This window comes from Odocoileus virginianus, chromosome 19 (assembly GCF_023699985.2).
Source record: "Odocoileus virginianus isolate 20LAN1187 ecotype Illinois chromosome 19, Ovbor_1.2, whole genome shotgun sequence".
NCBI lineage: Eukaryota > Metazoa > Chordata > Mammalia > Artiodactyla > Cervidae > Odocoileus > Odocoileus virginianus.
The window spans coordinates 54,955,641-54,970,695 of NC_069692.1; positions in this window are offsets into that span (position 1 = coordinate 54,955,641).

Consider the following 15,055-nt stretch of genomic DNA (forward strand, 5'->3'; position numbering starts at 1 on the left):
AGAAAACATCTCTATATTTTTAATACAGTTTCTAATTCCTGGTATATATGCTTAAAGTGAATATACACAGAATTATTAGGGATTCCATATGTTGTAATGATAGTTATGAGCCATGATTTGGGGTTGCAGTATCTTTGAAAGGGAGCAGTTTAAGATACTTGTACAGCACAGGAAGCAGACTATCTAAAATAAATCATATCTTCCCTAAGAAATATAGCTGTTAAATCAACAGTGAATTGTTTTTAAATCCTCTTCATATCATCAATCAAAATTATTTCCCTTTATAAAAAAATAAAAGCCTTAAGAAATATTCATCAAAGCTGTGTCACATGATATGTCAAATCAGTTGGTTAGGGCTATAAAATTGTATGAATATGTATTTTGTGTCAGTCAAGTAGAAGTCACAAAACTTTGGTATTGCAAAAATTTGTTCTCACTAATGCAACATATACTAACATGTGATATAAGAAATAAATTGCTTTCCTTTTTATAGACAGTTTTCTTGATTCTCTTGCTTCTTTTATTGTCATTGTGGAATTGCTTCATCATTGTCTTAATTTCACCATTTGCTTACCAAAATTATACTTTCACAATCTTATTGAATTTCAGAGTCAGTGCAAGTTTAGTTTTGTAATATGTGACAGTTAATTAGTTTGCTGTCAACAATAAGATAGATGTTCACTTTCAAATGAATGTTTGTTTATCTCCACCCTTGGCACCTCACTCAATTCCAGAAGAAATAACACAAATGCTGGATTGTTTGCCATTTTTTAATTTTTATATATAAACTGGGCAGTTAACTACAGGAGGGACTAACATTGCTATTTTCCATGTTTACTTTATTAGCAATTTATAAACATCTATAGTTAGCTGCAATAAATGTGTTAATATTCTTACAGATATGTGAGCTGTTAACTTTATAAGATTAGAGCTAGCTTAATACAGTTGATAGATAAATGTGAAACAATGTTCAGCAAATGTGTTTTACCTCACTTATAGAAAGAGAAAACTTTTAATAAGTATTAGGTTTTGCCATGGTAATCCCCCACAAGGATGTGTATTGATACACAAACACATACTTCAGAGGTCTAGAACAATAGAAGATCATTTTTCTCTCTTTCATAACATATCAAATGTATCTCTGTTTTTCATCTTTCTTCATTTCAGGAATAATATTTTGAATATAATCAGTTTAGGGCAGTCAACCATCCCAGTTTGCTGAGGACTGAGTGCCTTCACTAGACACAGGGATTTCAATGCTAAAAAATTAAGTCCCAGACAAACAGGTGAGTCAATCACTGTAAATCCACTTTAGCAATGCAAGTGAAATCATTTTAATTCAGAGGTGTCATATTTCTATTTCTGGGGTCACAAAGAGTCAGACATGACTGAGTGACTGAACTGACTGACATTTCTATTTAATGATGAAGTTTGAGACTTATAAGTGCTGAGATATACTTGTTACTTAATCCATTAATTCATTTGTAAAGTATTAATTCCAACAATTAATTTGGAGAGAATTAAAGCATCAACTAGCTAAAGGATCATTTCCATGTATAACTGTGAGTCTTCTTTGGTCCAAGTAAAATTAACAGAGAAAAATTAGTATTACCTCAGTACCTGGGATCAACCTAGAACTCTGGATAACTTAATGACAGAGAGTACTGTTAATTCTATTGGAAATTAACTTTGATGTTAAAAATGAGGTAACCTTAGAGCAACTGAATTCACAAAGACACTGATCTTGTTGTACAAATGATTCTGAATTGTTAAATTATCTTTATCTTAGGCTTGTGAGAATCATTAAAGTAGTGCTTTAATGGACAATAAGTGTTATGTTATTCACCATGTCCACATGAATTCAGAATTATTAATTTCCTCCATTAGTGACATTTTCAAACTTTATACTCAAAAAGAAAAAGAAACAATTTATTTAAAGCCATCTTACTTGGAAAAAGTACCACTATGCAGAAAAAATGTTTATAAATTCATGGTCAAATCAGTAAATAATTTTCCACAAAAAATCATCTGATCATTACAGTGTTGTCACTTGTATAACATTCTCCACAATATGACAACTATCCCTAAGGAGTTCATCTGGAAATATGGTTCTTTCAACAAACTAAAATGAATCCACCAAAATGCAAATTCGTCTCTTCTAATAAGAAGAGCTACACTATATTCTCATGGTTTCTATTTTGACTTGACTGATAGAAAGCTCAGAGCTATTCAGAGATGAAGATTTTAGTTTAATTGCCTGAAAGCCTCCACTCTTCAATCGCCCTATTTTACTTTATGTTCATGCATGCTCAATCATGTCTGATTCTTGAGACACTATCAACTGTAGCCCAACAGGCTACTCTGTCCATGGAATTTTCCAGGAAAGTATACTGGAGTAGGTTGCCATGTCCTTCTCCAGGGAATCTTTCTGACCCAGAGATTGAACATACCACATCTTATGTCTCCTATATTGGCAGACAGATTCTTTATCACTAGTGCCACCTGAGAAGGTTGTATTTTACTTTACTAATGCTCCATTCAGCTGCTTTCTTTTATGTTCTTGTCGTTGTTGTTGCATGTATGTTAGTATGAATTCTGACATGAACACACAAGTCATGACACAAATCCATTGATACTGAAGGTTGATTAATACCATTTTTAGAGTTTAAATTCTGTACCTTAGTATAAAAATGATGGATTGATGCTTTTGGTGATTTCAAGTCATAGACATGCATTATACAACTGTGTTCTCTTGGTAGGCACTCAAAGTAATGAAATGATAATTTTTTTTCAGATTATTTCTAATCTTTACTGTTGATTTTGGTTAGGTATATGGTTATTTATTAATTTATATAAAGATTAATATTGTAAGATTCATAGTTTGTCTAGCCATTAGGAATTATATATTGTGAATCTAAGTAGAAGTCTGTCATAACCTGAAACAATGAGAAGAAAGCTTGCTTAGTATAATAATTGCATTAAAGGAAATGTCAGATGCTAGTGGTTCCTTGTGTCTCATGATTCAGCTGTGCTTCCCTCTCCCAAACTCATGGGGAATTTGCTTGTTGGAAATTAAGAGAAGTAGAAATGACTTATGGCATGTTCTAACCAGAATATATGGCCATAGTCTGTCTCCAGGGCTAAAATTTCTCTTTTTGGATGTCTTATGTCATCCTAAGTTTTCAGTGAAGTAGCATGTGTTTAAACTTAATGATGGCTTGTGTGTGTGTGTATGTATGTGTGTGTGTTGCGCAACTCCCTGCCACCCCATGAACTGTAGCCCACAAGGCTCCTCTGTCCATGGAATTTTCCAGGCAAGATACTAGAGTGTGTTGTCCTTTCCCCTTCCAAGGGGTCTTTCTGAACCATAAGTTGAATCTGCATCTACTGTATTGTAGGCAGATTCTTTACCACTGAGCCACCTGGGAATATAATGATGCCTTGAGTGTGACTTAAAATTGCTTATATTTAATTAATTTTATCTTTGAAAATACTAGAGATTGCTATATACAAATCATATTATTAGAAGATATGACCTGATCATATTAAAATATTTTCAAATAATATACATTTAAAAAACCAAGTTTGAACAGTAACCATGAAGAAAGATGGTATAGAAAGAGAAGTGAAAGGAAAGAAAAAGAAAAGTGATTTAAAAAACATGCCCTATAAACATTTATTAAAATCTTAGTGGTTTTCAAAATTAGCTGTATGTTTTCCTATGCAAAAATTTCTATACTAAAACATATTTCAATAAAGTTTTTAGCCAATTTATTACTTCTCTTTTCTAGTATATATATACACCCTAGGATGCACAAGAAATTCATGTTGGTTTGTGAAGAACACTTGCTTACTTCATCTGTATGCCTGATTCTGTGGAGCCATCAGCCATAATATTTATCAAGATGAAGTTACTAGCCCTCCTCATTTTAAATATGTATGGTAATTAATATTTACAGGTAATCCAGTTAAAGTGTATTTTCTTTTTAATTTGTTTAGGTCAGTTAAAAATTTACCAAGTAGGTATATATTTTTTAATCACACAAAACACTGTAACTCAGAACACAAAATAAAGTAAAAATGCATTTAATACTCTATTCTCTGATATGCTCCATTAAAAGACATGCATAAGCTTAACATCTAAAATATCCCAGGAATTCTGCTTTGTGAAAGGTATATAACTGTGAAGAAAATTAGAATTATCCCCTACTTACACAGATATAACTATTTTTAGAGGGACTTATTGGGCAAATAGTTACAATGATGTGTGTGTGTGTGTGTGTAACTGAAGTAAAATGTTCCTACAGAATATGTGTGTGTGTGGTTGTGTGTGTGTGTGTGTGTGTGTGTGTAATTGAAGTAAAATGTTTCTACATAAAGAACTGGATGATACTGAGCAGGTCAAGGCAGGTCAAGCTCCCAGGTACCCCAGCTACAGAATTGGGCATCCCCAAGGTCTTCAGTCCTAGTTCTGGGTAGGGTTTTGTCTCTAAGCAGGGGTGTCAGATGGGTCTGAATGGAAGAAGTGGCTCACCTCAGTTAGGAACAAAAAGCAGTCCACAACTATGCTTTGAGACTTGGAACCTGGCAAAATAATTATTCATTTCTTCCCCCAACACCTTGACTGGGTGGAGTTACATCACCTGCAGAGAGGCTGAAGATTCCAAAGACAGATCTGTATTAGTTAAACTCACAAGCTTAAATCAGACAAGCTGATTTCTACAGAGCCATTAGAGATCTCACAGTTTTCCTGCTTGAATTTAAAATAGCATTTTTTTCCTTTTCTTTAGTTAGGGGAATTGCAGATGAATCACGCAGTTCCTGAGAACTCAGGGAGAATAGTTACATTGCAAAGACAAAAAGAAGAAGATATAAGCCCTGAATCTTTAGAGGGATCGAGGTGTTAAATGGTGAATTGGTGGAAACCAGTAGCCCACATGTAAGAAACTTATTTGTTAGAGGTTGCAGTCCTTTCTCAAGCTTCTTTTTGAGGAGGTATAGCTTCCGATTTGGACACTGAGTGGGATCTCAGAGGACAATGACAATCAGTTTAGTTCGGTGAGCTCATCTAGGAGTTGGTCCCACACCTGGAGGTTCAACTTTTCTTCCCATAGTTTTACTATTGGAGAGGCCACAGTGAGTTCTTCAGTGGCAACTAAGGAGTTGTAGATCTCTGGGTGCTGAAAAGATTCCCACCACAAGGGTGGTCCCCAGGTTATTAAGTATATCTCTTCCCAATAAGGGGGTAGAACACTCAGGGGCCACCAGGAACTGATGCAAAAATATCTGTCCATCCCAGCAGCAAGGGTGAATCTTTTTGTAACTACTTTCCCTATAGCAACCAAAATAGTACAGGTTTGGGGGAAGAAGTTTCCAGGGGAAGAAGTTTCCAGAGTATGAAGTCAGGACAGAGTAGGTAGCCCTAGTGTTGACAAATATATTCTTGGACCTACCTGCCACATTCAGTTGCACTCTCGGCTCCAGCCCCATGACAGTTATCTGTGACAGGGTGCTGGCTGGAGTGGGCCATTCAGTCATGTTGAACCATCATGGGGGAAGGAAATCTCAAGGATCTTGGGTCCTGACGGTAGAGTGCCAACCAATATCCTGAATGTTGGCTTTTGTAGCAAGCGATTTTAAGAGGCTGGCCACTATATGGACTGTCTCTAGCCCAATACCCTTCCTGTTTACAGATCTGGCATTTATCCTGCGCCCTGTCCTTTAAGGACTCAGTTTGTCATAGGGCATCTCTGGAGGGTGACCAGCATCTGAGCTAGCTTAGTTTCTTTTCTTCTTTCATTTTCCTGATCTTTGACTTCGTTCTCCTGTTCTCTTTTATTAAAGCTATTGGTGACTGTCTGGACCCTTTCCAGAAAGGCAATAGGGTACTTCTTGGGCTCCTGAGTAATTGCTGAGACCCACGCATAGCTAATTTTTGTTGGGCTTCTTTTCATCCTGCCTTTACACAAGTTAGAAAACGGTCTATTTCCCAAATGTGCTCAGGATCATTAGAGTTCCAGTTGGGATCTGAGGAGATTACAGTTTTCCCACTGAATATGTATTGCTTGATGTGTGAAGGCCTGTAGCATACTTGGGGGGCTTCTTTTAAGATCCTACTCTACTTGGGGTCTGATAAGGTTTGATTGAAATTGACCATGACATCTTTCCACGTCAAGTCAAAAGCCTAAGTAAGGTGTTGAAAGGTATCTATATATTTGCCTGGTTTGTTTGTATAATTTCTCTGGTCCAGCTTGATCTGTCTTAGGTATAGGAGGGAGAAGGGCTTATGGACCCTGGTCAGTCCAAATTCCCTTCTCGTTTCAGCCATGGCACATATCTGGGCTGGCTTTTGTGGAGGGGGTGCTCTGGGATACAGGGGCGATTTGAGGTACAATGGGGAAATAGCACCAGGCACCTTGGGAGCCATAGGAGGTGAGCCTTCTAGCGGACTTCCTTCTCTTGGTTATATGGGGTCTAATGCCTTTTGCCTAGTAAGTTCATTTTTAGGGTATGCATTAATCCCATACTTAAGGCATAGTCCCTTCATGTCCTTAGCTGAAAAAAGTTGGACCTAGGGGACCTCTATCCATTTCCCCTGCTTTTTGCAGAATAGTTCTATCTGCAAGATGGGGGAACTATGGCAAATCTCTCTCCTGAGAGCCAGCCAATGGCCTGCCCCACTTTGTAGAGGATAGCATAGATAAAAGGAGGAGCAGAAGGATGGGAAGGTAAAAACAGTAGAGGTAAGTGCAGAGGAACCCACTTTATAAACTATTAGCAAATGGCAGCCGGGGAAAAGGGGCTCAGTGCTTTGCTTGAACCAGTATGTAACTGGCATGCAGCTCAAATGTTGTCTTGCTTGAGGCAGACAAGTCTGGTCCATTCTGCGAACCCGTTATCCTTTCACAGGAGCCTTCAACCAGCAGACTCCCTAATGGTTTTTGAGTGCCTGACCCGTGCCTACATAGTAACAATTGGCCTTTTCCTCAGCACTAATGAGACAGAGGAGAGAGTCCCGTCACCAGCTTGGGCAAGAGCTATTGGGGCAGAGCAGACAGTGGCGCCTTCAGAGCATACCGGGGAGTAGTCCCGGCCAGGGCCCTTCAGTTGCATCTAAGTCTACCTTCCTGTTAACAAAGGGTTTGAGGAGAATAGAAGCAAGAAATCATAGAGGAGGACTCAGCAAGAATTATGGTCCTTCCAGACAAAAGAGTGAGGACCCTTATCTTTTTCAGAGACAGTCAGCAATCCAAGTCACATACTCACAGCAATCTGAGTCAGGGCACCAAATGTCAGGTTGGCTAATTTCTCTTCCTCAGTTCTTGCATTGTCACAACAAAAATTTGGAATGATGGACTAAAGGGTTTTCAACAACAAATTACAGCTCAGTTCAGCTCAAGCAGATGGGTATTTTATTATACAGACACTCCCAAGACATGAGAGCCAGTTGACCTCAAATGAATCATCCTCCTCATGCCGAACCCTCTTGGTTTCCCCTTTTTATGCTTCCTGTCTCTTTCTTCTGGATATGCCCTATACAAAATAGGGCTTGTACCCACCACAAATCAATGAAAAGGAAAGCAAATGGGCATGTGCTCAAGGCCAATTGACACTTCCAAGTTATATAACAGGCTCTGTTGTTTATATCTTCCCAAAGTTCAGTCTGTTATAATCAGGTGAGTATATACTATATTTATGAATATAAATTAATAATGTCTATATTATATTTATGGATATTTATTAACGCTTAATGGGTTCCTAATTGCCTAAGGTTACTTAGAAAACCCCTGTGGTTAGTTTGTTTCACTATGTGTTTAGGACACATGTGCAGGAGTTGGAAAAGTCTCTGTGGTCATTTTTGCAGCATTATCTGTGAGCTCTCCTGGGTTTGTCAGGGATGGGGTTTAGAGATCAACTTGCATCCCTTTCAGCCAGGCCACCCCTCACTTCTCATGCCTAACTTCCTATTTAATACTTCCATGCAAACACAACCAAAGCAACTGTTTAAAATAAAAAGAAAAGAAAAAGAGAAGAAAATATGAACAATTAAGAGAGTAGGTTGGAAGATCAGATAAAGTTTCTATTTTAAAAAATGACACTTTAATAAGGATATAGAGAATGAGGCCATGACAGAGAAGTTGAAAGCCTCACTCTAGATTGAGGGAATTTTATTTTAAATATTAAAATGTTTCAAAAGCTACAAAGTTTCAGTTCTGCAAGATAAGTTTTAGATATCTGTTATAGATATGGCCTATGACTAGCAATAATATATTGTATGTTTAAATTTTTTCTAAGAGGACAGATCGTAGGTTGAATGCTCTCACAACAAAAGGGGGGGGAAATGAAACAAACAAACAAACAAAAAGAAAAGAATGGGAGGAAATTTTTGGAGGTGATAGATGTTTATGACATTGATTGTTTTTTATGACTTTATGGCTGTATACTTATGTCTAAAGACATAAGGTTTATATATTAAGTATCTCCATCTTTTAGTATGTCAATCAAGCTCCAACAAAGTACATTAAAGAAAAAAGAAATCCTAGGAAGAGACTGTCCTCGGAAGTCCTGGCTGAAACTTTGAGAACAAGAATAAAAATAAGACTTGGGGAAGAAAGCAATGCCCAAACTAAAATGCTGGGTTAACTTTAAATATTTTTTAAAAGGAATATAAAGCCCTTGTAAACTAGGGAAAAAAAAAAGATCAAGCAGAGAAACAGATGGGGGGCACGGATGGTGGGTTTATTAATACTTGTAGTCATACTGTGAGGTGATGGAAGGTCTTGTTTATGAATTGTATACAGAGAGCACATGATTCAGCCATCAAGAGGAATTTTGGTTTCTTTGCTTTAACTCTTGAAATAAAATAAATGCAACACTTATTTAATTAAATATATTGCTACTTATTTTATACAAAGACAGTTCCTATTCAAAATCTATTTTGATAAGCATAATCTTCTGTTTGATTACACTTTGGATGCTATTTGACTTAACCGGAAAAGTGATCCATATTCTTGAAATTGCATGGCACTTCAATTAATTATTTTGAAAAAAATATTTCCTCTATCAATGATTTTTTGGTTTAGAGTTTATCAACAATCAGCATATAATGTTTGTTAAGTCTGTTATCAAGCAATGACTAATTTTATTCAACCTCCAACAGCTGCACTTATATGAGTACCATCATATTAAAACAGTGCTAATGTTAATTAACAGATCAGTCTTTTAAACAGAAAACATGGTAATTTATTTCAACATTCTCATAAAATGGTGTGCTGGAGAGTTAGCAACACCTCATGACAGAAACAGTTAGTGGTTAATTAAGCAAATCATACTCAAAACCAGAAGTGATGGAAAAGAGCAATGACTTGTTGATTATATCATCATAGTGCAAAAAGGACCTTCAGAGACTTTGGTATCAGTTCAGTTCAGTTCAGTTGCTCAGTTATGTCCAACTTTTTGTGACCCCATGGGCTGCAGCACACCAGGCTTCCCTGTCTACCACCAACTCCCAAGCCTACTCAAACCCATGTCCATTGCAATGGAAATGCCATCCAAGCATCTCATTATCTCTGGTATGAATACCTACCATTTACAAGTATAATGTGAATCACAATCAAACTAAACAAACAAGAATAACATATGAGGCTGTAAAAGTTACCTGAAATATCTGATCTCAGGACTGTTCAGGGATTTTTAAGATTTCAGTTGTCTTCAAATTTTGGTCACATAACATAAGCACCCAAAATATTTTTAAAACATACTCCTAGACTTCCACTATGAAGGAGTCAAACTGGAATTTTGCAGCTGTGAGGTGGACATAGATCTTTAGATCTCCACAAAATATATCTTATATGCAGGGTGAGAAACATACCCTACTATTACCAGCAAAGCCAATTTATGAACTTCAGAATCTGCAATGTTTTTATACTTGATTTTCCTTTCTCTTGAAGTACAAATAATGCAATATGAACAATCACTTAAACATTAAAAATATTTGAGAACTAAAAATGGGTAAAGAGAATATACAACAATAAAATAACAAATACAGATTTTAAGAAAAATAAGGGGAGTAATAGGAAATCTAATCACTAGTGGAATAGTCATCTGTGAGCAAATGTAGTTATTTTATGAGTGAGAGTGGTATGATGTATATTTCCTAGGACACAGGGCAATATGAAGTCAAAATTGCTCATGGGTAAATCAGCTTAGAGCAATTATCATAGAAGTAATGAAATCATATTTAGTCATTACCGCTTCATGAATCTAAGTTCTGAACTTATGGAACATAGCTAATTATCACAAAATAAGAATTATATGACCTCCACGTGTGAGTATTTAATGCCCTGGGCTGTCCAAGTGAAAGAAACCAGGGTGATAAAGCTCAATAATCAAAAAAATATTTGAGAAAAGCCATCCAAATTCTTTTAAATATCAGTACAGACAGTGTAATTATTCTCATTAAAATTTTGAAAGTAAAACATAATTTAGGATAAGATTTTTTAAATATGTAAACAGAATTACACATTTTATGTAATTCCTATATATATATATATTTTTTTTTTTCCGGTTGTTCTTAAAAGCTTATTTTCATATAAAACATAATTGAAAAGGAATATTAAAATTCAAACTGGTAAATTTGCATGGGGTGCATTAATTTTATCAACGATAAGATTACTTTAAATAAGAGATTTTTCTACCAACTAAATGAAGCATCTTACACGCCCAATCAATTCTTGCCAATGTGACTGCTCTACAAAGAAAGGATGGTAATTAATTAGAAAAAGCCCCTTCAAGGACAATCGGTATATGGTGCACAACTTGGGAAAGAGCTGACATGCACTGTTTCTTTTCAATGTCATCATCTATGTTCATTATATGTATTATTAGATTTGAAAAAAGGACATACTGACAGAGTGGATAATGAGTTGTGAAATGAAATAAGATAATTTGAATCATGGTTAGAAAAAGATGAAATCATAGCAAAAAAAAAAGATAAGTTCACTTCGAAAATCTTTCTTTTTAAAGTTTGTGATCCTCATTGTTTGGTTAACTACATTAAACATATACATTTACAACATGTAATATATGCCAGTGAACTGTTCCTAAATGAATAGTGATTGATGTATTTGTGAATTGATATTGCAAACCAATATTTACTTTGAACTCTCTCTCTTTTTTTTTTTCTTCATGAAGTAGTGGATCATGTTTGTGATAGAAGATGCATCAATATATTAATTATAATCAACTCATTATTAGTTACTTTGCAGTTTTACAATGATTACTGTGAGAGCAAAAGATCTTGAATCTCCAAAGAAGTCTTTATCAAAAGTATTTTTTCTCACCATACTGCTCCACTTTTAAGCCTGTTTTTGTTAATTACCTTCTGTTATTTCTATATATATTGAAGATGTTAGGTCCTCATTTCAAGAATGAAAAAAAAAAATCCCAGTTTTAAAAACCAAATATAGTTTACTTCTTTTCACATATATTACATATAATAATGCTTTCAAAACAGTTTTAGTAACAGAATTATGTCAGTTGATTAATATAATATATTTTTTCTCCTGTAAGTCTGGCAAAATTTTAAGATTTTGACAACTTGGTGATTTTATTTATTGTTGATGAAATGTAAAATCACTATAATATCTGAGCAGAGTAATTCTGCAGTATTTATAAGTTCTATAAACATATATTCAGCTTAACCCAGCTATCCCACCACATGTCCCATCCACCCGCTGAGGAACACAAGTCCAAGGATGTCATTGGCTCTTTGATCAAAAGAGTGAACACAGATGTAGAAATGGCTGTGAAACACTCCTAATACTGATTTGACAATTTATGAGATATATGATACAGAAAGAAGAAAAGAAGTCATACAATACTGAAGAAATGTATGTATAGTATACTGCCCCATGATTCTTTGTATTCCATTTGGGGATTATACTTCTTCAATACTTTTGTGTGCTCTTTGTCTCAGTGTTCTAAAATTTTACAGTATTGAAACTTTTGAGGATTATATTTTTTAAAAAAGAATGAAATATCATTGAAATATAACAGTATATTAGTTTCAGGTGTATAACACAATTGTTCTGTAATTTGTATGTATTGTGAAACTGTCAGCACAAAAAGTTCAACTAGCATTCATCACAACACATAGTTATAATTTTTAACATAAGATTTACTTTAACAATTTTAAAATGTACAATACAGTTTTATTAACCATAGTCACCATGTTGCATATTGCATCCCTGGTACCTATTTATTTTAAAAATGAAGTTTGGACCTTTTGACCACTATAGCCCATTTCACCCATTCCCAACCTGCAATTCTGGCAATCACCAACTTGTTCTCTGTATCTATGATTCCATTTTTTTGTAATATTCTGTATGTAAATGAGATCATACTGCATTTGTATTTCTCTGACTTATTTCACTTAGCATAATGCCTTTGAGGTCTATCAATGTCAAATGGCAAAATTCCATTATTTTCTATGGCTGAGCATATATTAGATTGATGGAAAAGTAATTGTGATTTCAGACCATGTATTTTAAATAATTGTAACTAGGTTCAAACATTTTTATTAATCTAAATAGAAATCATTACAATCAACACATTTTTTGACAACAAGAAATAAATATGCATGTTCCTGTAGCATGAAAATCCATGCTTAAGAATTCAATGAACTCTTGGAAAGCATTTTTGGCTTCCTCTTGTGGAAGCATCATGGAAATGTTTTCCCCACAAAAAGCTTTTGAGATGCATGAAGAAGAGGTAGTTGGATGGTGAGAGGTCAATTGAATATGGTGAATGAGTCAAAACTTTGTTAGCCCAACTGCTTCAATTTTTGAAGCATTGATTATGTGATCTGTGGTTGGGTGTTATCATGGAGAAGAATCGGGCCCATTATGTTGACAAAAGTCAGCTGCAGATATTGCAGTTTTTGGTGAATTTCATTGATTTGCTGAGCATATTTCTCAGATCTAATAGTTTCACTATTTCTAGCTGTACTGGATCAGACCCACAGCAGACCACAAAAAGGTGACAATGACCTATTTTGGTGTAAGTTTGACTTTGGGAAGTGCTTAGGAGCTTCTTCTTCGTCCAGCCACTGAGCTGGTCATTGCCAGTTATTGTATGCCATCCACTTTCCATAACACATCACAATCAAATTGAGAAATTATTCTTGGTTGTTGCAGAGAATAAGAGAAAACAACCCTTCAAAATGAGGAATTTTTTGATTTGTTGTCAGCTCCTGAACCAGACACTTATTGAGCTTTTTCACTTTTCCAGTTTGCTTCAAATGCCAAATTACTAGAATGGTTAACATTGAGTTTTAGGCAACTTCTTGTGTAATTATGAGAGGATGAGCTTAAAGGATGGCTCTTGGTCATTGTCAACTTCTGATAGCCAGCCACTATGCTCCGCATTTTCAAAGTTCTTGTCTCCTTTGTAAAACTTGTTGAGGCACCACTGCATTGTACATTCATTAGCAGTTCCTGGATCAACTGTGTTGTTTTTGTTACTTGCTGTTATTGTTACTAGTTTATGACCCATTGCTTTATGACCCATTTTGAACTCAAATAAGAAAATCACTCAAATTTGCTTTAAGTCTAATATAATCTTCCATGTTTAAAATACACTTTAAACAAACAGCAATAACTCATTATCCAAAAAAGCATAAAGTAAAATGCACATTAAAATTAAATACAAAAATAACAAACAAAAAAAAGAATATAAAATGTCCACATTAACTGAGAATATATTCCAATATCAAATGGGAAATTTCAATATTGCAAAAATCTGAAACACATTTATACTAACCTAATATATGTATGTGTGTGTGTGTATGTGTGTGTGTATATACATATATATGTGTATATATGTATTATATATGTGTGTGTGTGTGTGTGTGTGTGTGTGTGTGTGTATCTTGGAGAAGAAAGTAGCAACCCACTCCAGTATTCTTACCTGGAAAATCCCATGGACAGAGAAGCCTGGTAGGCTACAGTCCATGGGGTTACAAAGAGTCAGACATGACTAAGTGACTTCAGTTTATATATATATATATATGAATTGTGGAAAATTCTTCAAGAGATGGGAATAGCAGAACACCTGACCTGCTTCTTGAGAAATCTGTATGCACGTTGGGAAGCAACAGTTAGAACTGGACATGGAACAACAGACTGGATCCAAATAGGAAAAGGAGTACGTCAAGGCTGTATATTGTCACCTTGTTTATTTAACTTATATGCAGAGTACATCATGAGACACGCTGGGCTGGAGGAAGCATAAGCTGGAATCAAGATTGTTGGGAGAAATGCCAATAACCTCGGATATGCAGATGACACCACCTTCATGGAGGAAAGTGAAGAAGAACGAAAGAGCTTCTTGATGAAAGTGAAAGAGGAGAGTGAAAATATTGGCTAAGAGCTCAACATTCATAAAACTAAGATCATGGCTTCCAGTCCCATCACTTCATGGTAAATAGATGGGGAAACAGTGGAAACAATGACAGACTTTATTTTATTTATTTATTTTTTTTTTGGGGGGGGGCTCTAAAATAACTGCAGATGCTGACTGCAGCCATGAAATAAAAAAGATGCTTACTCCTTGGAAGGAGAGTTATGACCAACCTAGACAGCATATTAAAAGCAGAGACATTACATTGCAACATAGTCCGTCTAGTCAAGGCTATAGTTTTTCCAGTAGTCATGCATGGTTGTGAAGGTTGGACTATAAAGAAAGCTGAGCACTGAATAATTGAAGCTTTTTTTTTTCATTTATTTTTATTAGTTGGAGGCTAATTACTTTACAATATTGTAGTGGTTTTTGCCATACATTGACATGAATCAGCCATGGATTTACATGTGTTCCCCATCCCGATCCCCCCTCCCACCTCCCTCTCTACCCGATCCCTCTGGGTCTTCCCAGTGCACCAGGCCCGAACACTTGTCTCATGCATCCAACCTGGGCTGGTGATCTGTTTTACCCTAGATAATTGAAGCTTTTGAACTATCGTGTTGGAGAAGACTCTTGAGAGTCCCTTGGACTGCAA